The 26,274-nt window shown below is 42.5% G+C and overlaps 1 protein-coding gene and 1 long non-coding RNA gene across 2 annotated transcripts in view; one reads left to right on the top strand and one right to left on the bottom strand.

Annotated features, from left to right (window-relative positions):
• Positions 1–26,274, bottom strand: part of Galm (galactose mutarotase) — a 50,980-nt gene that overhangs the window by 3,163 nt on the left and 21,543 nt on the right. The gene's annotated exons all lie outside the window — the stretch shown is intronic.
• LOC141414794 (uncharacterized) lies at positions 1,506–26,133 on the top strand. Its single transcript, XR_012439660.1, has 3 exons — positions 1,506–2,441; positions 20,468–20,671; positions 25,194–26,133. It is a non-coding gene; the product is annotated as an uncharacterized lncRNA (long non-coding RNA).

Here is a 26,274-nt window from a genome sequence, read left to right as displayed (position 1 = left end):
GACCACAAAATGCAGGAGCTGTTAACATGTACAGTCATTCAAATGTGGAAATGAGCCAAGAAAAGGGCTGAAGTCATATAGCCCCTGGCTCACAAGCGTGAAGCCCTGAGTTCAAACCCCAGTACTGAAAAAAAAATCCAGGAAACATAATTTCCATTAAGGGATAAAGGGTGATGACTGTCCTAACTATTTAGTCATCACTGTGTTGATACTCCCTTGTCCCCTCGCTCTCTCTTTTTGTGATGCTGAGGATTGACCCCAGTATTAGAACCCAGAGCTACATCCCCCAACTGACGTTTCTTGCTTTTGTTTTTAGTCCTGGGGATTGAACCCGAGACCTTGAGCGTGCTAGGCAAGTACTCCACCACTGAGATTTATTTATTTTCTTATTGGGCTTGCATTCAGGGCCTGCTACTTGCTAGGCAGGCGCTTACCACTTGAGCCACTTTGCTAGCCCTTTTTCCCTTTTTCATGAAGGGTTTTCTCCAGATCGGGTCTTGAGAACTATTTGCTGGCTTTGAACCCCGGTCCTCCTGATCTCTGCCTCCTGAGTAGCTAGGATTTACAGAAGTAAGCCACCCACCAGCTTTTTAATTATTTTGCAGTATTGGGATTTGAACTCAGGACCTACACCTTCTACCACTCTACCAGCCCTTTTTTGTGATGGGTTTTTTCGAGATAGGGTTTCTCAAACTCTTTGCCCAGGCTGGCTTCGAACCTTGATCCTCCTGAGTAGCTAGGATTACAAGGTCTTTCCACTTGAGGCCTTGAACTCAAGATCCTCCTGCCTCTGTCTCCCAAGTAGCTGGGATTATAGCCATGCGCCACCTTCCCAGCACATTTCTTGCTTTATACTGAAAAATCCCAGGACTTATAACCAAGCTTTAGCACCTGACACTAAAAACCATTCTGAGATTAATGATTCCCAAACCTATTAGCTATCACCCTACCCCAGTCACCTCCTAGATATTCAGAAAATGCACTCTAAACTGTCAACAACGTCAGAACAAATGAGTACACGGCATGCCCAGGGCCAGCTGGGCTGCATGAGTGCTCTGCTAGCTGTCAATTTAGACTCTTAACACTCAGAAGGAAAGTTGTTCTCCAGGAGAAGTTTGGTCTGGTGAGCACTGCCTCGATGTGTATAAGCCAGATTCCTCAAGCTTTAAGTGCACTATGCAGGCAGGCCTTTCTGGGGCCTCTTCACAATGACATGCCTGGTGGTCAGTCCTGAGGGCAGATGACACCAAGTAAGGATCCTCCACTCAAAGGGTAAAGCACAGAAGAGACCTGGACAGGATCCTGTCTTGATGGTTATCACATGATCAATGCTCAGTCAAGAACATCCCTGCTGAGCATTATAGAATCAAGGCTGGTGGACCTGGAAGGTTCTCAGAACTCATGTGACCCTGCTGTGGTAACAAGTAAGGAAACTGAGACCCGCATAACTTGGTGTCACTGATCAACAACTTGCGATGCTAACATGCTGCATTTTGTCAAATTAAGAGTTAATCTCCGATACCATGTAGAGTAAGTTGAAGTAAACTTCATAACTGATAGCATTTAACAGTTGATGAAACAGGTAAAATAGTTTGCCGTATGTTTTCTACTAAAACCATCAAGCAAGCAATCAGGACTGCTTGGAAGAAAGAGTGGAACTGGGATTATCTTGTAAATCATTTCAACTGGACAAAGGAGAGAATCTCTCAACAGCAAGTAAATATGTCAACAGACACAGCTGCCACAATGCAGTAATGTGGATATTACGTTATTCTGAAAATAGTTATTTTGCTTTATCACCTTTCATTCTCTTGTTCTGTTCCTTCTCACATGCCAGCCTCACCCATTTGAAACAGAGGAAACAAGATTTTGGATTTAGCCCAGTTAAGAAAGCCCAGATAGTCGAGTATCCATGGTTCACACCTGTAATCCTAGTTACTTGGGAGGCTGTGATCAGAAGGATCACTGTTCAAGGCCAGCCTGAGTAAATAGTTTGTGAGATCCCATTTCCAAAATAACCACAACAAAATGGACTGGAGGCATGGCACAAGCAGTAGAGTGCCTGTTTTGCAAGCATAAAGCCCCGAGTTCAAATCCCAGACCCACAAAAAAAAAAAAAAAAGAAAGTCTAGGCAATGGGAGGAGACCTACATAGCAAACCAGAGGGCCACTTTCAGGTTCCACTCCTTCTTCCTCTCTGGCATCTTCTTGGGTGTGTCAGGGCCAGAGAAATGGCCAGGGGTCACTGACTCAATCACTCTGAATTGATCAACATTTATGAAACACCTATGGTATGCCAAGCATTCTGATAGCCAGAGAAATGTAGATGAATCTGCCTTTAGGGTCCTGCAGCCCAGAGGAGGAACAGACTGGAAGGAGTGCACAGTCAGAGTGAAGAGTGCTCTGATAGAGACACAACTGCTGTATCTCATATCTTAAAGGTAAGTACAAGTGCTAGGTGATTAGCATGCCCTTTTAGGGTCAGGATTACTTTTCCCTTTCATGTAAAGATACTTCAGGAACTTTGGTGTCTTCCATTTTTAGCAGAAAGACTTAGCATACAAAGTGGGGCTGAAATTGTAGAAGGCTAAGAACAATCAGGAACTTGTACCTTACCATTACAATAATTAAATTAGTAAAAGGAGAACCAAGTTAGTTATTTAAAGCCTTTGGTTCTGCTTTTGTGGGTTCCTGAATGCTTTGAGAAAACACGAATCTCTGGGCAACAGTGGACACACACAGAGATGCTATTCAGAGATGTAGCCTTCCTGAGTGTGAGGACTGGAGTCCTTGAGTTCACACATGGCCTGGGGAGCCTGGTTGGTGCTCACTGCTCAACCAAGGGAAGTACAAAAGAGCCCTTTCTCTTCTACCAGAATCAGCTTCAGGAGAAATTAAGAAATACAGTATTTTTTTGAAACATAAAAGCATCTATTTCCTTTGCCTTGGTTCTCCCAAATAAATCTTTATGATCCTTTTAATTTCATCTTTCTGTGGTAATTTCCCTATACTTATGCCTGGTTTGGTATTTTGAATAAGTTAGCTAGCGTTTTATCTTTTTGTTTTCTTCCTTTGGTGGGACTGGGGTTTGAACTCAGGGCTTTGCACTTGCAAAACAGGTGCTCTACCACTGAGCTACAGCACAGCCCTACTTTATCTATTTTATTGGGTCTCTTGAGTTTATTATATTATCTTTTCCTCTTTTCAAAATCATAGTTTCTGTTTTTATTCTTATTTTTTTCTTTTGTACTTTCAGGTTTATTTTATTCTTTTTTCAAGCTTCTTGTGCATGAGAGGTCAAATTTGTTCATTTTTCATACTTTCCTGATCAGTGTGTGATTCAATTTTCTTCTGAGCAATACTTCAGCTGTGTCAGATGTGAGGAGTTTCCATTATATATAATTATATTTCCACATACACATTTGATACATATATTGTTATATATAATTGCCATTATGTGGTTATTTTATAGATATTCCTAGCTGTGTGTTTGATTTCTTTCTTAATCCAAGAATTATTAAGAGTTAAAAACATTTCCAAGTTAATATTGGTTCTATTACTTATATTTTGTGAAATTGCCTGAGTTCTTTTTTTATAGTCTCAGATATGGTCATTTCTTGTGAGTCTTCATTGTTAACTGCATTCTTTTCATAACAAAATCTTTTTTTATGTAACTGATGCTTCATGTCTTGAAATCAGCCTTTACTAAGTTAAGATTAAAAGGGCTGGGAATGTAGCTCAGTGGTTAGAACTCTTCTCTAGCACATGAGAGGCCCTGGGTTTGACCCACAACATTACAAAAAAGTAAAAAAAAAAAAAAAGAGATGAACTACTTGGGATTTCATTTTTCTAGCTTGCTTTTATATTCTTATATTTTTAACCCTTTTGACTCACTTGGTTTATACATGGCATTCATTGGGTTTTTGTTTACGGATTCAGACTGAGAGACTAGAATTAATATAGCATGTACATGTTCTAAGTGTTCTCAGTTCTGTCATGCTTTCTGTATTTTTTACTTTTTTTTTTTCAGTACTGGGGTTTGAACTCTGGCCCTACACCTTGAACCACTCCACCACCCCTTTTTTGTGTTGGGTTTTTTGAGATACGGTCTTACAAACTATTTGCCTGGGGCTGGCTTTGAACCTCCATCCTTTTGATTTCTGCCTCCTGAGGAGCTAGGTTACAGGTGTGAGCCACCAGTGCCCGGCTCTTTTTATATTCTTGACATTCTTTCTGTATTTTTTGATGGCACTGAATTTCACCTCACGGTTTTGTGCTTGCTAGGCAGGTGCTCTACCACTGGAGCCACTCCATGAGCTGGATGTGATTCCTGTATTTTTGACTTCCAGTTGTTGTTTTAAAATAAATAAAAACTTTTGCTATGTGGTCTGTGTTTACTTACATGTGTGCCTTCTGGTAATTTAGAAAGTTTGTACTTTTGTTTTAGTGGTTTCGTATTTATACACCATATAAGACACTCCAGTATGATATATCCAATCCTTTTTGTTAGAATCTACTCTAGCTTTTCCCTTTTCTCCTTCCTCTTTGCCAATCAAGTTAGGTTTCTCACACTTTGAATTGAAGGGATTTCAGTACAGGTGCTTTGCCTCCCAGTAGATGGTGCTATAGACATATGAGAACTAGCTTTATAGCATCCACCCCAAAAGGAGTTCTCTGAGGCCTCATCAGTTCTGGGAGAATTACTAGTTGAATGTTTGGGATCTCAAAGGCCAAACCTTGGATGGTAGCGACCCACCTGGGTGCTTCTTTCCTGTAATGTTTGTGTGATCAACCACTCCCAGACTGACTTTCTTTTTCTTTCCTTTCCTTCCTTTTTAAAAAAATTCATTTATTCATGTGCATACATTATTTGGGCCATCTCTCTCCCCACCCCCAATTCCTCCTCACCCTCCCTCCCCTGACCCCCCTCACTTCCAGACAGAACCCGTTCCGCCCTCTTCTCCAATTTTGTTGAAGAGAAGACATAAACGATAATAAGAAAGACATAGTGTTTTTGCTAGTTTGAGATAAGGATAGCTATACAGAGAGATTCCTAGCATTGGTTCCATGCACATGTGTATTACAACCTGAATTGATTCATCTCTACCAGACCTCTTCACTACTTCCCAGTCACCTTCCCATACTGACCTCTGTCAGTTTAAGATTACTATATTAGCTCCTCTGCAGTGGGCACATCAAACACTTTCAAGTTTTGGGTTTCCTACCTTTTCCTATTCCTCCTGTACTCATTCTCCCCTTAGTGTGTGACCCAATAATAATGTCCAATAATATTACTGCATTTGTTCTAGGTCTAAAGTCTGCATATGAGGGAGAACATACGATTTTTGGCCTTTTGAGCCTGGCTAACTTCACTTAAGATGATGTTCTCCAGTTCCATCTATTTACTTGCAAAAGACAAAATTTCATTCTTCTTTGTGGCTGAGTAAAATTCCATTCTGTATAAATACCACATTTTCTTAATCCATTCGTCAGTAGTGGGGCATCTTGGCTGTTTCCATAACTTGGCTATTGTGAATAGTGCCGCAATAAACATGGGTGTGCAGGTGCCTTTGGAATAACCTGGGTTGTATTCCTTTGGATATATCCCCAGGAGTGGGATTGCTGGATCATATGGCAGATCTATGTTTAGTTTTTTAAGAAGCTTCCATATTATTTTCCAAAGTGGTTGTACTAGCTTACATTCCCACCAGCAGTGTATGAGGGTTCCTTTTTGCCTGAATCCTCACCAGCATTTGTTGGTGGTGGTGTTTTTTGATGATAGCTATTCTAACAGAAGTGAGGTGGTATCTTAGTGTGGTTTTGATTTGCATTTCCTTTATGGCAGGGATGGTGAGCATTTTTTCATGTTTTTTGGCCATTTGGATTTCTTCCTTTGAAAAAGTTCTGTTTAGTTCAGTTGCCCACTTCTTTATTGGATCATTGATTTTGGGGGATTTTAGTTTTTTAAGTTCCCTATATATTCTGGTTATCAGTCCTTTGTCTGATGTATAGCCAGTGAATATTTTCTCCCACTCTATGGGTAGTCTCTTAAGTTTAAGAGACCATTTCTTTTGTTGTGCAGAAGACTTTTAACTTCATGTAGTCCCATTTGTCCATCCTTTCTCTTAGTTGCTGGGCTGCTGGAGTTCTACTGAGGAAGTCCTTGCCTATACCTATTGCTTCCAGAGTAGTCCCTGCTCTTTACTGTACTAATTTCAGAGTTTTGGTTCTGATATTAAGGTCCTTAATCCACTTTAAACTGATACCAGTACAGGGTGATAAAGCAGATAACCACTTTTCCCAGCAACATTTGTTGAAGAGGCTGTCTATTCTCCATTGTATGTTTTGGCGCCTTTGTCAAAATAAGGTGGGCATAACTGTGTAGATTCATATCCGGGTCCTCTATTGTGTTCCACTGGTCTTCATTTCTGTTTTTCTGCCAGTACCATGCTGTTTTTATTGCTATGGCTCTGCAATATAGTTTGAAGTCGGGTATTGTGATACCTCCAGCATTGCTCTTTTTGCTGAGTATTGCCTTGGCTATTTGTGGTCTCGTGTTTCCAAATAAACTTTAGGGTAGATTTTTCATTCTCTATGATGAATGTCATTGGGATTTTGATGGGAATTGCCTGGCCCTGCCTAGCAAACATGAAGCCCTGAGTTCAAACCCCAATGCCCCCTCCCAAAAAAGAAAAGAAAAGGTCTCACTATAATAGCCTAAGCTGACCTCAAACTCTTGGTCCTCTTGCCTCAGCCTCCCAAGTGCCAGGATTGCAGGTATGCATTGCCATACCTGAGGCAACAATGATTCTTATGAAACACAATTAGATTGAGAGAACAGAGAGGCTATTCTCATAGGCTCAGGAAGTTTTTAATTTTAACATTCCTATTTTGAGTGATATGTTACGCTTTCTTTCATAAACTTACATGGTGTTCACAATATTTAATTCTACTTTAAAGTCATACTTGAATCAAATCTAACCTGTGACAGGATTAGAGTGATTGCCCAAGGCCAGTCAAAATTGCTTATAAAAACTTTCTTTACCGGGACTGGAGGCATGACTAAAGCAGTAGAGCACCTTCCTATCCTTCAGGAAGCCCTGAGTTCAAGCTCCAGTACTGCAAAATAAATAAATAGAATAAAATTTTAAAAAAAGATTAAAACTTCCTTTACAGTATGACTATAAGTAGAAGGATACAAGGAACAGAGACAGACGTGGCATTTCATCAAGGAAGGACACAGGGCATACTGCAGGTCTGTTTCACCCACACTGAACAGTCTACAAATGAGTGTTTGCTTCAGCTTTTCCCCCCATAAAACAAAACTAATATTATATGCTGCCTTACACAGTTACAAGAAAATATTTGATTCACGATATACTTGAACATCTTCAGGAGAATAGCATAAATAAATAAAAGGGCCAGATGTCAGAACAGCATATATATCACAGGGTAGAGGTTAGAGAAGAAATTTCAAAACTGCAGAGAAGTCCTGACTTAAAGCTAGGAACTGAGATTTTTGCTAAATGAGAAGAAAAAGAGACAAGACTCCAACTGATCTTTTCTATATTCCTTATATGCTTAATGATCAAGTATGTGGAAAATATGGAATTTGTCCCTCACATGCCATGTCTTTGGGCTGTTTCTCATAACCGAGATGTCCTTTCTGTGTCCCCTACCCCTACTACACTCTGTCCAACAGACCACCCAAGAGTCCTCCTGAATAGCATTTCCTTTGTGAAGAGCTCTAACCTCCACAGCTAGAGCTAATCCCATCAGACTTGATCAGACTTTCTCAAAACACTCCTCACACTGTGTAATTTAGGATGGTAGCAAGCCTTTTGTCTACAGGGAATGGTAGTTCTAAGTGGCAGGCATTGCACCCTATTTATTATTGTACCTGCTAGGCATGAAGCAGAGCCTCTACTTGATTGAAAAACTGATGAATGACTGATCTAGAAGCAAAACCAACAAAACAAAACAAATAGGAGCAACTGTGAATGTGGTAACATCCTGTCTAGAAAGGCCCTTGGGAATTACCTCATCCAGACCCGTCACTCTGCGGATGAAGAGGTTGAGGTCCAACCATTGAAAGGGACTTAGCAGAAGTGACACATCTCCAGAGAGTTGGAGTCTCCATGAAGGCACTTTTGCCTCACCCTGGAGCATCTGCCTTGGTGACAGCCCCTTCTACTTCCAACCCCCAAGTGCTCTCGATTTTTCTAAGAATTTGGAAAATGAACATGCAGTTCTTCTCACTTTGGGTAATCTGCATGTGTGAGTTTGTGCTTTGTGCTAAGAATAGAACAGATGTCAAAATAGCTCTCTGAGCAAAGCTGAGCAAAAAAAAAAAAAAAAAAGAAAAAGAAAAAAAGCGGAAGTGGAAAGGGTACCCTCAAAAAGGATGTCACAGAGTCAGACTGTAGTTTGAAGCCACTAGAAAGCTGTGTGTGTTGCTGTTTTCTGAAGACTTCCTATCCTTGGGCAGGATGGCTAGGTATACGTTAAGATCTGAGCAGCAAAGTCTGGCAGATGGTGGGGTTGGGTCCAAAGCGGGGGTCCAGCTCAGGGCACAGGAGTGGTTTAAGGTGGCATTTCTACTTTCTCATTTCAGGGAATGCCTGAGTGCAAGCAGCAGTAAGGACCCACCATAGGTTGTTTGCATGGAGACAGAGGGAGAACAGAAGCTGTGTGGTGGTGGCTGTGCTGGTGTAGGAGTTGGGTTTAAGCAGGCTTGGGTTTTGCTCAGAGAATATAAGAGGAGGAAGAGGACCAAGAAAGGTGAAATCATATGCAAAGGGGTGACTCTAAGGATGGACTTCTCATCTAAGCTAGGGGTGAGGGAAAGGAAGTGAGGTCATGGAGTGTGAGGAAGAGAGGAAGGGTGGAAAGATCAAAGGACTGCAAGGTCTTGCGACACTGAAGATTGACTGGAGCTAAGACAGACATCTTAAGTAGTGATCATAGAAGGCTGCAATGAGAGTCATGGCAAAGTCCCACTTATGATCCTAGGACTCACAGGAGTGAGGAGCTGGGAAGGATGGAGGACAAGATCATCAGAAGAGAGAACCTGGAGATGCTAACAGGTCAGGGTACTACCAATGTGGATCATGTAATGACCAAGAATGATGACACAGTGGTGTTGGAGTGACAGTGAGCCAGGAATGGTGGAAGTGACAGAAAGAGGGTGGGATCTATAGATGACCTGAACAGAGTTCATGTGAGTATCACTCTACTTTTTTTGGGGGGAGGTACTGGGGTTGAAACTCAGGGCTTCACACTTGCCAGGCAGGTGCTGTACTCCTTGAGCCATGCCACCAGCCCTCTGGCTCATTTTTGCAAGAAGATAAAGTGGATCTGGTCATTGGAAATAGGACTTTCTAACATCAGGTCTCTGATACAAGGGGTTAAGTCTTCCTCTTTCTATTTGCATTCTTAACAGAGTTATAATTACCTGCACTTTGAGAGTGAAGGAAAAACTCATGAAATCCATCTGCCTTGATTTCTTTTACCTCATAAGAGATTCACACACACATTCTATTATGAGGAATTTGCCCTTTTCCCCATGCCTGCTGTGGCACAGCACACCAGTCTATATCCCCTCTCACATGTTCTCTTCACAATGTGGTGCTGACACTCCTTCACTTAGAGGTGGAGTCTTTCTTTCCTCCCATGAACTTGGATGGAACTCAACAGCAGCCTCAACCAATATAATTTGGCACAAGCGATGCTGTGTGATTTCTGAGGTCAGGTTATAAAATACAAAGTGGTTTTGGCCTGGGCTTCTCTCTTAAGATACTTGCCCTTGGAGCCCAGCTACCATGTTGTCAGTCACATGGAGACCCATGTGTGGTATGTTCCGACTGACAGCCCTAAGTCCCTAACCAACTGCCAACCCTTGGAGAGAAGTGGCCTTCTGACGATTCCAGCCCCTGCTCTGCCCTAGACATCGTGTGCAGAGAATGACATGTCCTGCCTAAATTTCTGGCCAATAGAATCAACGAAATAACAAATGAAGTGTCCGAGTAATCTGTTATGTGGCAATAGACCTAGTATGTTGCTGTAGGACGTTTTCACTTCTCAGCAATGATGTGACACGTCCCACAGGAGGCTAATCTCTCTCCCCTCCTCCCCTTTCTATGTTGTCACAATGCCTTTAGGTAATTCTACATTAGGAACACTAGTCCTGGCAAGTACTTTTGGATGGGGAAAAAACCACCAATTTGTTAGCTCATTAATTTTTCTGCACCTTTGATGTCTAGAGTTAAACTGATCTCAGCAAGCCTAGAATCAGGTGGAAGAGACTGATTTAAAAAATAAAAACTTACTGGAGAGTGTCCCAAATGCAAGGAGAGGGTGTTCAGAGGTTTTAGTGGATCAGGAAAGGTTTTCCAGAGGTCTGAGAGGAGCCTAATCTTGAAAGATGAGTCAGGATTGGCTAATAGGACAAGCCACAGAAGAGAACCAAGCAGGAATGCACTTTTGCCACCTGCAAGTTGTAGATGGGATATTGACACAGGTGTATTATGCATGTCCTATGGGCTCCAAGCTCTGACTTGGTTGGGGGCGGGGGCTGGGATGGGGAGGGGGAAAAGACTTAAACGGAGTAGAAAGAGAACTGATTCTTACGAACTTGGTCAAAAATGGACTAGAGTGAAATGTTTTTGTTTTTGTTTTTTAACATTTGGGCATGAACACTTTCTCAATGTCTGACTGAGAAAATTCACCTGGGGTGAATTTGAATTCAAAGTAATTTCCATAACTGGAAATAGTTCTTTCTGCCTGCCTGGTGACCCTATAATGCTTGACTCTCTGAGAAGAGGAACAGATGGTCCCTGCAAGAATCAGTGAATCTTCACATTCAGTCATTTCTAGACCATCCCTTCTAGGCAGGTCTTCTTTCTATCTCGTCTTTACACATGCCAACACAAAGTACAGGACCACTATAGTGCTGCCAGACATTCCTCAGTACAGGAAAGTCCTATTCAGAATAACAAAATTATTGCAAGAGAGAAATGAGAAAATAAAGGAAAAGAAAATCTGCAACAGACTTTCTAGAACACTTCTGGGGGAGATGGTTAGAAACAAAATTTTCTTCAGTAAGGTTTTTCTACCTTAAAGAAGAAATAGTTTAAGGGCTAGGTTGGGGATGTAGCTCAGTGGTAGAATGCTTGCCCAGCATGTGCCAAGGCTCTGGGTTTGATCCCCCAAGATGGGACAGGGTGGGGGAGAGAGAGAAGGAAAGAGAGAGAGAGAAAGGTAGAGAGAGAAAGAGAAAGCAAAGAATGAGGAGGTAGTTTTAAAAATTTAAGTATGTTAAGTTTTCTATGATTTGTCCTATACCTTACAAATCTGTGTAAAGTATCTTAGGACTTAGATGAAATTACTAACTGGCCTTGGATAAGTTTCTATGTCTCTTCAAGATTCTCTTTCCCCATTTATAAAAAGGAGCTAACATTGGCATCTATTTGGCACATAGTTAGCTTACTCTGACTCTATTTCATGCACACACACACACACACACACACTCTCCCTCAATACAGAGAATAGGTATTGACTATGGCATCAATCATTAGTGCAAAAGGAAAGTGACTCCCTGTTTTGCAGCATGGTCATTCTCATTTAAGAATACTCAGGGTGTTCTCTGCTTGTACTTTTTTGTTTTGTTTTGGACACTTCTTCTCTTAATGACTTTAAAATTTAGAACAAAGGTTTTGAAACTATTTGAGCCAAGAATTGTAAGAGTTACAGTTACAGGTTCTCTCTCCTATAAAAATGCATATGCACGTACACAGCATCCCCAGAACAGCCCACACATCCCTGGTTAAGAATACCGGACCTGCAGGCTGGAGAACCAGCTGGTCTCTGCTACCATACATCACAGTCAAGTGGCCCTCATGATCCCATGCTGAAGTGCACAAGTGGAATGCTGCAGTCACATAACAAGGTGTTTGGTGAAGAAACACCTAAGAATCGACTGGCACAATGCACTTACAGCATGATACACCAGGGCCTCCTTCTGGAAGGTTTGATTCCTCCATATTCTTGCAGCACATACAAAAAAACATACCAAAGCACAGAAACTTATCTTAATCTGAGCAAATCAACAGCTTTCATAAATTGCAAGAAAATGAAACATCAGAGAAAGTAGAAATTGTCCCTAATGATAGTGCAGAAAATGAGGCTGCTTAAGCCATCTGTGGCCTGGGCTTTGATGTGTATCAGAAGTCTTGGTCACCAATTACTGTTACCAGCCTCCCAGAAGCATCCTGTTTACCTATTGCTAATCAAATTGAATGGAATGGATGGTTGAGTCAAGCCTGGATTTAGTCTTCTTTTTTTTTTTTTTTTTTTGAGGTAAGGTCTCACTATTTAATCCAGGTTGGCCTCAAAACTCACGATCTTCCTTTCTCAGCTTCCCAAGTGCTGAGATTACAAGTATGCACCTGCACACCCAGCTCAGGACTCAATTTAAAACCTGGCTTCCTTTGCTGTGGAGGTTGCTCAGCTTCTCTGAACTTGTTTTTCTCCTCTGTAAAAATGGGACTGTGAAGAGAATCTGCCTCCCAGGGTTATTGTGATGACTACCTGAGAGAAGGCACGTAAAATGCTCTGCCCCCTAGCCAACATGTAGGAGTTACTCAGTAATACAGCTATTGTTATGAACTGTAGCAGAGGGTAATAACAACAGCTTAACTCTGAATTTGGGGAATTTGATCCAGATTTCAACTCCACCAATGACTTACCTGTTTAATATTGTACAGGTAACTTAACTTCTCTGGTTTTCAGTTTCCTCACCTGAAACAGCTGTTTCAAACTGAAACCTGCTTCAAAGGGTAGTTCAATGAGCTAACTCATGCATGTGCTTAGCCTGATGTCTGGTACATATTAGATACTCAGTAAACACTGACGATGATGATGATAGTGATAATAATAGTTAACATTTACAAAACTCTTGTTAAATGCTAGGAATATGTATTACCTCTTTGTTTAATCTTTACTACCAATGAGGGCTGTATAATTATCTTCACTTTACACATGAAGTCTGTGTCACTTACATGTGCTGTCCAAGATTACAGAACTGATTTTAACCTGGGCAGCCAGTTTGAGTCCTTGCTCTAAACCACTCAACAATATGTCAAAGTCAGTCCTGTAAATAGTCATTCGGGGTATATACCAAGGACCCACTTCAGTAAGGTTTGGGGCACTCTCCATTTCTGGCCCAGCAATTTTCATGGCTTGAGAGCAGGTACACTGCTAGGGTCACATGCTATTCTAGGAGAACCAAGACACCTTCCCCAAATCCTGCATTCTCCATTGGGCTCAGTCTACCAATGGCCACTGACTACTATAGCATGAGAGGGACAGCTCTTCTGCCTGACCACACAGACAGACAGTGTTTGGGGTTTGCTTGATGATTTCATAGGAGCAACATACTGCAGCATAAAAATTTCCTTGAGTGCGTGCCTTGCCTTGATGCTTCACAGCAGCTTGGGCAGGCTATAGCAACAATGGTATGGTTAGGGAGCTCAGAGACAGCCAATCCCGGCCTCCCATCTCCATCATGTTTGACCGGAAGCCAGAAAGAATGCCAAGGAGGGATAGGTGGTAGACATCTCGACACTGAAAAGGATAAGTAAGTGAACATACCTACATTGCATTCCATGGTCAGAGAACAGAACCAGGAGAGGAAAGAAGGGAGAAACCAGGTTAGCTTTCTGGTCAGTTGGCACAGGGGCAGTGCCACAAGATCACTTTACATGGGCTGAGTTAACTCCTGTAATCTCCAGCAGTGTCCCCCTCTCCTTGCAAACTGCCCCAAATAACTATATTACCTAAATTCAAGGGAAGTCCCAGCCTCCCTTCTGATGAGACTAGTGCCCCAAGCAGAAACACTGGCACAACGCCAGTCACTGAGCCTCCTGTGGTTTACTTGGAACATAGAAGGCTTGCATTTGCACAGCCTGAGTCAGGGCAGGGAACCTTGAAACCCAGGGATGGCTTCCTTGTTGATTTCACAAACTGTAAATTTGAGAGCTGCCGTCAACCCTGGAAAGGATTCTGGAATGAATGCCTGAAGGGAGGGGAAGCATGTTAACCACGAACCAAATACAAGCATGTTCAGGTACAAATCACGTCTGGTTACCCTTGAGGCTTCTCTGAGTGAGTTAGAGGCTGGGGCTCAGGGAGTTTTGAGGGACTTGCAGCACCTGGACTTCTGATGGCCAAGTGGCTCCTGACCTGTGGATGGTCTAAGTAAAGAGACAAAAGGGATTCTGCTCAAACCAAGACAGACAGCAGGAAGTCAGGAGGCAGATACACCTGGAATGACAGAACCAGGAGTCCAAAAGCACCAACTACAACAAGCTGAAATTCATGGATAACGGGAACAGATAACAATTTTATACTTGTGTCAAAAACAAAATGGGCTGGGAGTCATAGTGTACATCTGCAATCTCAGCATTCAGGAGGTTGAAGCAGGAGAATTCACCAGTTTAAGGCCAATTTGGGCTTCCTGGGAGTTAAATGTCAGCTTAAGCTATATAATGAAACCCTGTCTCAAAAAATAAACACACACACACACACAAATTGATCAAAAACAGGAATTTGTGGTGCAGTTCTGTGTTACAGCGTGCACTTAGCATGTGTGAAACCCTGAGTTTAATCTCCAGCACAAACAAAACCCAAACAAAGCTAAACCAAAGGACACTATCTAGGTTTAGATTATAATTGTAAACCTGTGCACAAAACATTACTTTTGAGGTCCCAAGGTGACAGGACTAACTGTGGAGCCCAGAGGTCTGACGGATGGTAGTTCCCAACCATAACATCCCAGGACTGTGGGCCTAGAGGAATGAAGAAGGGTGCTCCCTCAGGAACACCCTGTGAAATTTTGGTTATCTCTCTTCCTTCTTTTGGAAAATTTATTTTTATTTTTAGTTTTGATGGCATTGGGGTTTGAACTTAAGGCCTTGTACTTGCTAGGCAGGCACTCTACCACTTGAGCCACTCCGCCAGCCCCTGGCTCTTTTTTAAATAAAAATTTCAGCTTGTTTTATCTAGGGAGACTATTGGCTGAGAAACAGTTTCTTGCAAAATGACCTGCAGAGTGGATTTTTTTGGGCAGTACTGAGGTTTCAACTTAGGGCCTCACACTTGCTGGGCAGGTGCTCCACCACTTGGGCCACACCACCATCCCTTTTTTACTTTTAGTTATTTTTCAGATAGGGTCTCTTGTTTTGTGCAGGGGGCAGCCTCAAACCAAGATCCTTCTACCTATGCCTCCTGAATAGCTGGGATTACAGATATGCACCACCATGCCTGGCCTGGAGAATGGGTTTGATGAGAGAACCCAGAGCCAGGAATGTGAAGTGTTGGAGGGAGGAAGGGGATAAAGGGAACTAAGAGGGCAGTATAAGGACACAGAAGAGGTGAGGAGGGTGGGGAAAGGGGGGAGGAAATAGGTGCTTAAATGGTTCCTTGAGGCTAGTTGGAGCTCTTAGGGTCTTTTAAGTAGCTACTTGGAGTGGGACCTGAGAACCAACAGTACATGCATCGTCTGGGGGAGTGTCAGAAACATGGACCCAGAGGCTCCACAGAACACTGAAAGGGAATCTGCATTTCAACAAGGTTCCCAGGTGACTGGTGTGTACATTAAAGCTGAAAAGCACTGATGTGGAGATCAACTAAGGAAGACTCAGGCTCAGATGGGCTGCTGCGCTCATCTCTGAAAACAGAGAGGAAGGCCCAGGCAATAGGAAGCGCATGACACTGGAGTCTGGTCTCCATGGGGACAGCCCAGCTGTGCTTCCAGCCCAGCTGCTCCAATTATGTCTGTCTCTTTATGTAGTCAGGTTCAGAATAGTCAGTCAGATTTGCATAGGAAGTCTGAGGTAATGGGTAACAGGCTTGTGGGCACAGGTACTCATCTGACACCTAATTAAGCCATCTTGATAAATCATCTCTAGAATGCCAGTTATTATTTTAGGAAACAACATAAAGAGAATGATAATTAAAAGTAACACTCTGGGTGGGAATTTTTACTTCATTCCAGTGGTTGGCAAGTAAATCACCTTGGGATTTTTTTTGTAAAGGCAACATTTTTACAAATTTTCATACATCATGCAACCTCAAAGCTTGTCTGCATTTTTTCCCCCTTTCCTCTGCTGGTGCTTTGGGTTTGTGGCTTTATTCTAGTGCTGTTTATTTTTTTTAAACCTCTTTCCACTGAGCATTTTCTGATTTTACTTTGACTTGCAATGGGAGATGGGGGAGTGGTTCTGGATATGACATGATAGCCAAAGCATGAAATGCTTAACTGAACTGCAGGTCATTTTCAGGTGAAAAGGCAACTTTACACTTCATGGTTAGACCCCCCACAAGGCATTTTCATGATGGCATGTTTCCATCTTAGCTCCCCATCAGGATGGCATCTGGGATTTGCTGTCCAGTAAAAAGTTAACCCTGCAGTTGTCTACTCTCTGTCCACCACCTTTCTGCTCTCCAGAATGTGTGGCGTTTCCACTAGGTTTGCTCTTCTCTGGAGGCTGTCAGGTCTCTGCTGTCACCATATTTCTTACATGTGTCCTTTCTGTCCCTCACACTCTTCACAACCTACAAACGGCCATTGTCTATGACCTGAGCTACTTAGTTGGTGACATTTATTGGTCTGTCATATATCCTGAACTCCTGCCCCTCTGTTTGACAAAACCCCAACTGTGGATCATCCTACAATCTGCTCTCTATGTCCCTGACTCCATGCTGTTGAGAGAAACTGTAGAAAACCCACAGAAGCACTGATTGAGGCCACCACAAATTCATGTTTCTGGGGGCCATTTCACTTGTCCCAAGAGTCCTCTCTCCCTGAAGAAAATTCCCACCATATAGAGCCCTCTTCTTCCTTTCACAGCTTGCAGAAAGTGTTTTCAACCCTAGCCCTGCGATTGCTCACATGGGCAGCTGGTAGGATGTACAGATCCTTGGTCCTGCACTAAAACAAATGAACCAGAATCTTTGAGATGGTGCACAGAATGCTGTATTCAAGAAAGCTACCCTGTTTAGGAGCCACTCATTGGTCTCTTCTCCGATGTGCTCCTCAAGGGTCACAACCTGACTTCTCTCCTGACCAGCATGAGCTAAATGGGGTCAGTTTGACAATGACTACACCCATGCCCTTTCCCAGGTCTTCTCTGACTTGACCTTGCTGGAGTCTTGATATTGTTGCTAACTCCAAGACTTCCCCATACTTTGTCTCTTCTTTGCCTTCTACCTCTGGCCATTTCTGTTGGTACCTTCAGGCCTTTCTTGAACCTTAAATGTTTGTGAGGATTTCCTAGAGCTCCCCTGGGTGTGGTCCTCACATTACTGCTCTCTTCAGTCTGTTGTTTTCCTGGGAAATCTACAAAGTACACTCTGCAGATTTGTATCTCCAGCTCTCTTTTTACTCCTAACATCATATTCATCTGCCCAAGTGCTTGCTGTTATCTCCAACTAGATGCCCCACACACATACCTTAACCTCATGTATTTCTGAGAGCAAGTCCATAGCTCTCCCAGCTCTGTGCCAGCAACCCATTCCTCCTTCTCTAGTCACCCACAATTCAATATCTTCCTGTCTACTGCCTAAGGGTCACTCTACAAACCCAAGAGCCATGAGACAGCCTTCCCATTTTCTCATCTACAACATTTATTAAAACTACCTTCTTCCACCTGATCCTTAGTGTAGGTCCTCTTCAGCTCTTGCTTGAACTGCCACCACAGCCTCTTGACTGGACTCTGTCTCCAGTCACACCCCACCCACCCTACCAGTTGCTGGGTTGGTATTTCTAAATCTTTTCATGTCAGTCCCCTGGCTTAAAATCCTCTGAAGACTTCCATGATCTAAAGCTAAAGTCCTAGCTCCTTGGCATAGCACAGAAAGCCAATCATGACTACCCAACTTCAGGGCTGGGCAAGCAAGCCATCTAAAGTACAAATATTAAGGAGACACGAACTGTTGTGTACTGATCCTACATGTGCACAACCCTGTGAATGAGTGCCACCTTGAATTCTGCACCCTGCTCTCCATCCTGCCCTACTACCTTTTGAACTTTTTTGGCTAATAGTCAGCCTCACTTCTGCATTCTGTGCTTTGGTATTTGCACTCTCCTTGGTGCTAGATCTTCATAGACTCTAAGAAGCTTCTCATAGTTCAATGAGAGCTCAGGAAAACCTCCTGGCCTCACCTGTATGCTCCTTTTCCCCAACCAGCATTATCTCCACCTCTGTTCCAACCACATTCAATTCTCTATTCCCTGGGAGCTTCTTCCACCCAGAGATAGTGTTCCATTCTATTTCTAGCTATGGCCAGTGCCTGAGGCAGTGTGTTGTAGTCAGTAGACACTCTATAAATGTTAGCAGAACTGAACTCGTCTGTCCTGGGAACTCACTTGAGTCCGTCTCCAGCCCATTGTTCCACCCTCCAGTTATTATTGAGTCCTTCAGAATGGGGTGACCTCTAAGACTTGCTATGCACCTAGTATGGACTAGACGTGAGATGGAGAGGTGTGGGTATTTAAATCAACTTTCCAAGGGTGGTGGTCAGAACTCTAGCAAATGAACTCCCTTCTAACAAATTCACTTGATGTGAGTCTACAATTTTCACAGGAATTACACAAGCCTGGCTAGGTGCTAATTTTTGAGTTTTCTTCCTGCCAAATTTCCACCAGAATGGCTTGTATTTGCCAATCTTGTAGCAGTGATGTGTTTTCTAGCAGGAACAGGGAACATAAGTAGCTTGGGGAGTTCTTCTGGAGGCTTATAAAACTGTTCTTGGGATCATTTTGTAGAAACAGACTCAGTCATGTGCTCCCATAGACAGTATCATTGCTACCAGGAGAGGCCTGTGGCATTTCTGCATTTAACCTCCTTGAGTACTGTCTGGGAATGGCCTGTCATAAAAAAGACAGCTCTGGGGTAAAGCCATTCCATAAGACCCAGCGTCTTGACTTCAGTCTTTTTAGAGTTGCTCAAGTACTTCCTTAACAGTAGCCTTTCATTGTTAAGGACAGAATCTGTGCTATGTACACAGCTATATGTTCTCCATACAGTTAGAGCTTATCCATTTTAGTCAATGTTACTTTCCCATAGCTGGCATAGTATTTGGCATATAGTAGGTACTATCAGCTGGATGGAGACTGGGAAAAGAAGTAGTGGAGAAGACCTAGAGCTGGAGGGACTCTCTCTAGAGGAGCTGAGAATGACAACTAGAACATGGTGACCCAGCTTTCTACTTGCAAAATGGCCCCAATGTGCCTGCCTGCTCAACACTCTACATATGAATGCCCAGACCTGAATCCTGACAGCAACAGCTGCTGGATCTGTGAAAGCCATTTCATGTGTTGGATTAAGAACAGAAAAGCTAGCCATCCAACTCCATGTTCTGCATTGCTTCTGTTAGAAATGGACAAGATCTCAGAGTTCAACTTATGTGATCTCTATCGAATCAGATTTTATACATTTGCTTGATAAGGCCCAGAGTTTTCTTGGGTTGAGTTGAGAGCCTGGCTGGTAAGATGTAGAACTGAGATCTGTATTTGGTTTTCTGAATCCCAATTCTCACACCATATTGAATTAATATACTGTATTTAAAACAACTATAAATAAAGGGAGAAGAGGTGGGCACTTTTGGTTCAGACCTGTAACCCTTGCTACTTGGGAGGCTGAGATCAGGAGAATCACGATTTGAGGCCAGTCCCGGCAAAAAGTTCATAAGACCCCATCTCAACCAATATCTAGGTGGGCGGCATGTGCCTATCATTCCACCTATGTGGAAGGCTGAGATTGGGAGGATTATGGTTCCAGGTCAGTCCAGGCAAAAAGCTTATGAGATACCACTGCAACAGAAAGAACTTGGGTACAGTGGCATGCATCTGTCATTCCAGCTACAGCAGGAAGCGTAAGATAGGAAGATGTGGGTCCAGGCTGACCTGGGCAAAAAGTGAGGTCCTAGCTCCCAAATACCTAGAGAAAAAAGGGCAGGACATGTGGCTCAAGTGGTAGGGTGCCTGCCTAACAAGCATGAGGCCTTGAGTTCAAACCCCAGTACCACCCCCTCAAAAAAATTCCCTTTCTTGATATGAAAGATAAGTAAAAATTCCCTGTCTTTTGTGATGGTGATGAAGGCGCACATGAATGTATTGAATACCACCGAGCTGTAACCTTGAAAATAGCTAACTGGTCAATTTTATGTTAAGGTTTTTTTTTTTTCACCACAATAAAAAAATTGGAGGGGGAGGTGCAATTCAAGTGGTAGAACACCTGCCTAGCAAGTGTGAAGCCCTAAGTTCAAAACCCAGAATTGCAAAAAAATAAAAGAGGGTGGGGAGAGGGGAAGGATTGGCTGTGGGGGGAGCAAGCAATATTTGGGGTGTGCAGATTGGCTCTTCCTTGGTTTAAGTTTTATGCTTAACATGGATTATTTTTTCCAGCTTCACCCCAAAGACCAAGCCTGAAGCTCTCCACTTTGGTTCTGTAACGAACTCTTGCCAGAACCAATATCTGAAGAAGTTCTGAGGAGGAACAGAGGAGCCTGAGGTGTGATGAGTTCTAAGCAGCTAATGTCATTACAAAAACCACATTCGAGAAAGAATCTATTGTTTCCAGGAAGTGGGGGAAGGATTTTCAAGGAGAAGGTATGAATCTTGAAGGCTGGGGATGGGGAGATGTGCAGAAAGCACGTGGGCTGTGAGTGAGGCACAGGAGAGATGGCCTGGGGAGGCAGTGTCTGGCCTGGGTGCCATCTAAAAGGTTTTTTAAACTGGTGATTATCAAAGTACGATTTACATTGTAGATAGATATCTTTAGGAACCAGATAGAAGATAAATCTTTAGAGAATTTTGTTTTCAATGAGAGAGTGATCATCTAGATTCATTCATTCATTATTCATTGATCCCAATTTATGAAGCCCATGATATAAACCAGGCACTGATCTAGACAAGCTGTCTTAAACTAGGACAGTGCCAATGACGATGGAGTCGTATAACCAATGCCACACACTGAGGAGACAGATTTGAGAAATACTTGAGTTATCAGAATCAGCAGGACCTGATTACAAACAACATGAGGAAGGGCAAAAGGAAAGAGAGGCATATGTGTGAGTGGTGGAAACACAGTGTTCAGTATTTTCGTATTTTATCAAATCTAAAGGAATTTTCTGTCAGGAGCATCAGAAAGATTAAAACCCACATGCTAATCCATAAAGATCAAAACAGTCTTCACCTGCAGCATCTATGAAACAGGAGACTACTTTGGAATTTGTTTTCTCTCCAGGCTAGAGACACAGGCCTGCCCTAGGGAAGTAATTAGATCATCCACCATCAACCAAATTGTAGTTTGAACCGAGGGAGGTTGAAATAAAATAGAAAAGTCTTGCTGGGCCTCTCTCCACAGCCTCATGGTGATAAGCCTTTCCTACCAGAATTCTAATTTTGTCAGAATGGGGTTGCTTTCATGTAATTTTAGAATGAGCTTTCAAAAACTGAGAGCAGCAAGAACAGCAGGTGAACACAGATGGGTGGGTGACAGAGTGGATTGGATAAATTTTTAAATAAATTAGACATACATTTTCAGGGAAAAGAATAAGAGAAGAATCTACTGTTACTATAAGAGGCAAAAGACTTGGTCAAAGTATTCTTTTTTTTTTTTCTTAATTCCTTATCTACTGCTATAAATAAAGAGCAGCAAAATTAAAAGAAAAAAAAAGCAATGTGCTGTAAGTGCTTTTTTTTTTTTTGGTGGTATTGGGGTTTTCAACTCAGGGCTTTGTTCTTGCTAGGCAAGTGCTCTACCACTTGAGCCGTGCCTCCAGTTCTTTTTGCTTTAACATTATTTTTCAGATAGGGTCTCACCATTTGTTTGTTCAGGAAAGTGATCCTCCTTCTTTATGCCTCCCAAGTAGCTGGGATTATAGGCCTGAGCCACTATGTCCTGGCTGTAAATGTTTTTAAAGATCCCTTCACAGTACTTGTACTCTCTCCATTCTGTAAGGTTAAAGGGTGAAATGTAACATTTGTAAACCTGGAATGAATGAATCCCAGGAGAAATCTAGACTGGCTTTTCTCACCTGCTCCCAGTTGGCTGGCTTAGGGCACAGGGACCTGTTTCCTCTTGTTGCCACAGGAAAAGGACCTAGAATCAGGTCCTGAGGCTGAATGCCTGGCATGGGGTACACAGATCCAGCACAGGAGTCTTCTCTATCTCAGACATCCATTATACATGCGTTCTTTCTGGCTTCTAAGAGCTCCACTTCTGGGAACCTACAGGCCTAGCCCTGACTACAATAAACAAAACAGGTCAGAGGGCCTAAGATGCCCCACTGAGAGCAGGTTCCCATCCTATGTGAGGGCACTTGCTTCATGGGCAGCAAAAGGTTTTGTTTTAAATATTTAAAAACAATTGCTCTGAAGAAGCAGAACTAAACTGACTGCCAACATACAAACCCAGCCTGACAGTTTAGCCATAAACTCCTGGTTTACGAGTCAAAATGAGCTCTCAGACTTGCAGAGGCCTTCTGTGGGCACCACCTGCTGTGGCATGAGAGACACCTGTGTGCAAGGACCATGCACTGAAAAATACCACTGCAGACTCCCAAGCGCCCAGAATTTCATCCAGAGGAGTGGCCTTGGAAGCCAGGAGGTGGATTTTTTTTTGTTTGTGTTTTTTTTTTTTTTTTTTTGAGACAGGGTCTTGCCATGGAGCCCAAGCCTGCCTCTACCTCCCAAGTGCTGGGATAATAGGCATGTATTACCATTCCCAGGTGGAAGACAAATTTTATTCAAAATATTTGTTTTGCTTTTTTTTTGTTTGTTTGTTTTCTTTTTTTCTTATCTTCTTTCTAGAGTTGGGGTCTTGCTATATTGCTCAGGCTGGTTTTGGACTCCTGGGCTCAAGCAATCCTCCTGCTTCAGCCTCCCCCAAAACTAGGACTATAGGCACACACCATCATGCCTGGTTTTTTGTTTTTTTTCAAGTACAAGAGCAAAGACACTGGAGTCTTCCAGCCTAACAACACAAAGTGATATCACTTGCCTGCATTAGGAAGCCTGCAGGGCTGACAAGAATTTCTTATGGAGCAGATGGGAGTGATTTCAAGTCATTTGACTAGGCCCCTTTGAAGGCTGCTAATACCCCACCCCCACCCACCCACACACTTGCAGAGGCTTTTCCACTGGGCTTGGGGGAAACTATAACCTTTTAATGTAGGAAAGTGGAGACTGAAGAAGCCACATCATATAGGTGTCTTCAAGTGCTTTATTGACCAAAAGGGCTGAGGCATTTTATATGCACCCCCCCATGTCAAATTGCCAACAGTGAGACATGCAGGGGTCCAAGGGTGCCAGAGGTTTATGGGCCCTGCCTGAAGTAGAAGTTTAAATGGTAGCATTTAAAGTCAGGAGGCAATGTCATCATATTGTATCTGCCTTCTTTCCCTGTAACTGTATCCCATGGTGTCCTTTTCTTTTCTACGTGACAACACTCAATCAGTAGGCAAGCAGGTAATAAGCAAAATGAAGAACAGCACTCACCACTTCCCCCACACACACACTGGAGAAAGATCCTCTTTTACTGAGTACCCCAGCCACAATATTACAGTTACTGTAAAATAAAAAGTGCTACACTCTCATGATGATGGGTTTTCCCATCACCTGAAATATTTTTTACTGAATGTCTACAACCAAGGTGAAAAACACCCCCAAAGTTTAGATCTGCATCAGTGTCTGCCTTAAGAATAGCTCGGGTTACATCTTGCATGAGGGAAACCAAAAATAAAAAGCTACATCACAAATGTAAGTATAAACCAACAGCCACAAAGTGGGAAAGGTTTGTCTGGGGGAACTACTAAAACAGCTTTGTATCACATAAGCACACAATCTTAGAAGGGACTCTACAGGACTCACTGAAAGTCACTTGGAAGCTGATCAAATGAAGCAACAGAAACTGTCATTAGTCAGATTAAGCATCTGAGACAAACCCACACGGAATTCAAGGAAGTAGACGACTGGATAAAAGGGCTCATGGTTAAAGTGTGGACCCCAGTTTTCCCCCAAATCCACAGCAAATTTTCCTGCAAGAGCCACTTTTTCATTCATGGTTTAGCTATTAGGTGAGGTGTTCTTGGTGCTTGACTTATTTTTCTATACAATTATGGCATAATAGAGATTTTTCTCTCTAGGACCTCAAAGTAAAATGAATGAGAATTTTTATGACCCCAGAAAGAGAGATGAATAAAAAAAATATATATAAGAAAAAGGATTTGGAGTGCAAAGCAGTGGACCTGATGTGTGAGCAAAATAACTCATTTATAGAGTAAAAGCCATTTATATGCAAGGAGACCAGAGTTGTTAATATTTTTCCACTGTACACTTCTGAGAGCTTCAGTACAATCATGCAGCAGCCCCAGGGAAAACAGGGAAGAAGACAGAATCTGGAAGGAACCAATTACCTGGCATCCTTGTTCTTCAGTAGTAATGAAGATGATACATACATACTTAAAGAAAGTGCATATACAAAGTACAACAACAACAAAAAAGTGAATATGGTTGGGTGCTGGTGGCTAACACATGTACTCCTAACTATTTGGGAGGCTGAGATGAGGAGGATTGCAGCTTGAGGCCAGCCCAGACAAACAGTTCACAAGACCCCATCACCAAAATAACCAGAGCAAAATGGACTGGAGGTGTGGCTTTGCGAAGTGTGAACACCTGAGTTCAGAATCCAGTTCCACCCCCCACAAAAAAACAAAGTGAATGTGATCAAAATGTATTGTGTGTGTGTGTAATTATCACATGAAACCCCACATTACATGATTAATACATGCTAATAAAAATGGGGGGAGGGGAAGAAAGTGAGCTTTCAATATAACTTGATCATAATAAGATTTTGCAGATAAGAAAACCAAGAACCAGCAAAACAAAGGGATCTGTCACCAAACACAATTGTGTTGCCACAGAGCAATGACATTCAAGGTCACTGAGGGACTCGGGAAGTTTCCAGTTTCTGTTTGCCTGTCTTGAAGTCGGTCCCTGTCTACACTCCTTCCTTGTCAAGCTGGCAAGGCCAGACACTTCATGCTTGTAATTTCAGGGAAAAAAATTCCTCCCCGCTCCCTTTTAAAATACAATTTGAACAAATTTGGTTTTCTGTTCTCTTTTGCAGAAAAGTAGAAATAAGCTGATCAGAAGGAAAAACAGGGAAGAAAACAGAAGTTGGGATGTAACCTGTACAAAAGATGGCAAAGAATTGATCATAATTGGCAACTTTCCAAAGCCTGTCAGTGTTTGCTTTTGTTTTTAGGTATCTTCTCATCTCTTGAGTACATAGTGATCTTGGCTATCTGTATAGTCAACAAATTAATTTACCTTCTTCCTTAATCCTCTTATCTTTCTTACTCTCCCTCACTTTCTTGACATCTTGTAAGATCTATAGAGTATGAGTCTAGTTGAGAACTTAACTGTCACAGCAGCCTCTTCCTCTACCTCCTCCTCCTCTTCTCCACCTTCTCTTTGCAGTGTTGGGAGCTTCATGCATGATGGGCAAGTGCTCTACCACTGAGCTATATCCCCTGCCAAACAGCTTGAGTTCTACTACCTAGAATCCTGGCTTTCCACTACTTCTTAACTGGGTTATCCTTTGTATTGCTTAATTTTTACTTTGCTGTGACAAAATATTCAAGGCTGGGTACTTATAAAGAAAAGAGGCTTACTTAACTCACAGTTTTGGAGGCTGAAAGTCCAAGATCGAGTGGCCCCATGTGTTCTGCCTCTACTGGGGTCCCCTTTGGCTATATGACAGCATGGCAGAGAAGCAGGAAGTGGCCGTATGCAGAAGAGGCCAAGTGTATGAGGTGGCATCTCTTTATAACAACCCATTTTCGTAAGAAATCACTCACTGTGAGAGACTGGCATTAATACCTTCTAAGGATGGTGCCCCATGACCTAATTACTTTGAACTAGGCTTCACCTCTTAGACCCTGCCACCTGGTGACCAAGCTTCCAGCATATGAACCCTTAAAGGGACACAGTCAAACCATATGTAAACAATAGTGTCCTCACTAAGTTACTTGTTCTACAGTTTTTACATTTGCTAAATAAGAAAAACTAACAGAATTACCATACAGGGTTGTGGTGTGGATTATTTATAATGTCTTCTCCGAAATACTAGCCATTATTATCAGAAATCTTCACCTCATCTCATGGTCATTAGTATTTTCTTTTCTCATCTCAACAAAACCACAATC

Source organism: Castor canadensis, chromosome 12, assembly GCF_047511655.1.
Source record: "Castor canadensis chromosome 12, mCasCan1.hap1v2, whole genome shotgun sequence".
NCBI lineage: Eukaryota > Metazoa > Chordata > Mammalia > Rodentia > Castoridae > Castor > Castor canadensis.
Note: the sequence above shows the minus strand (reverse complement) of the source record. Positions and strands in the feature narration are given on the sequence as shown.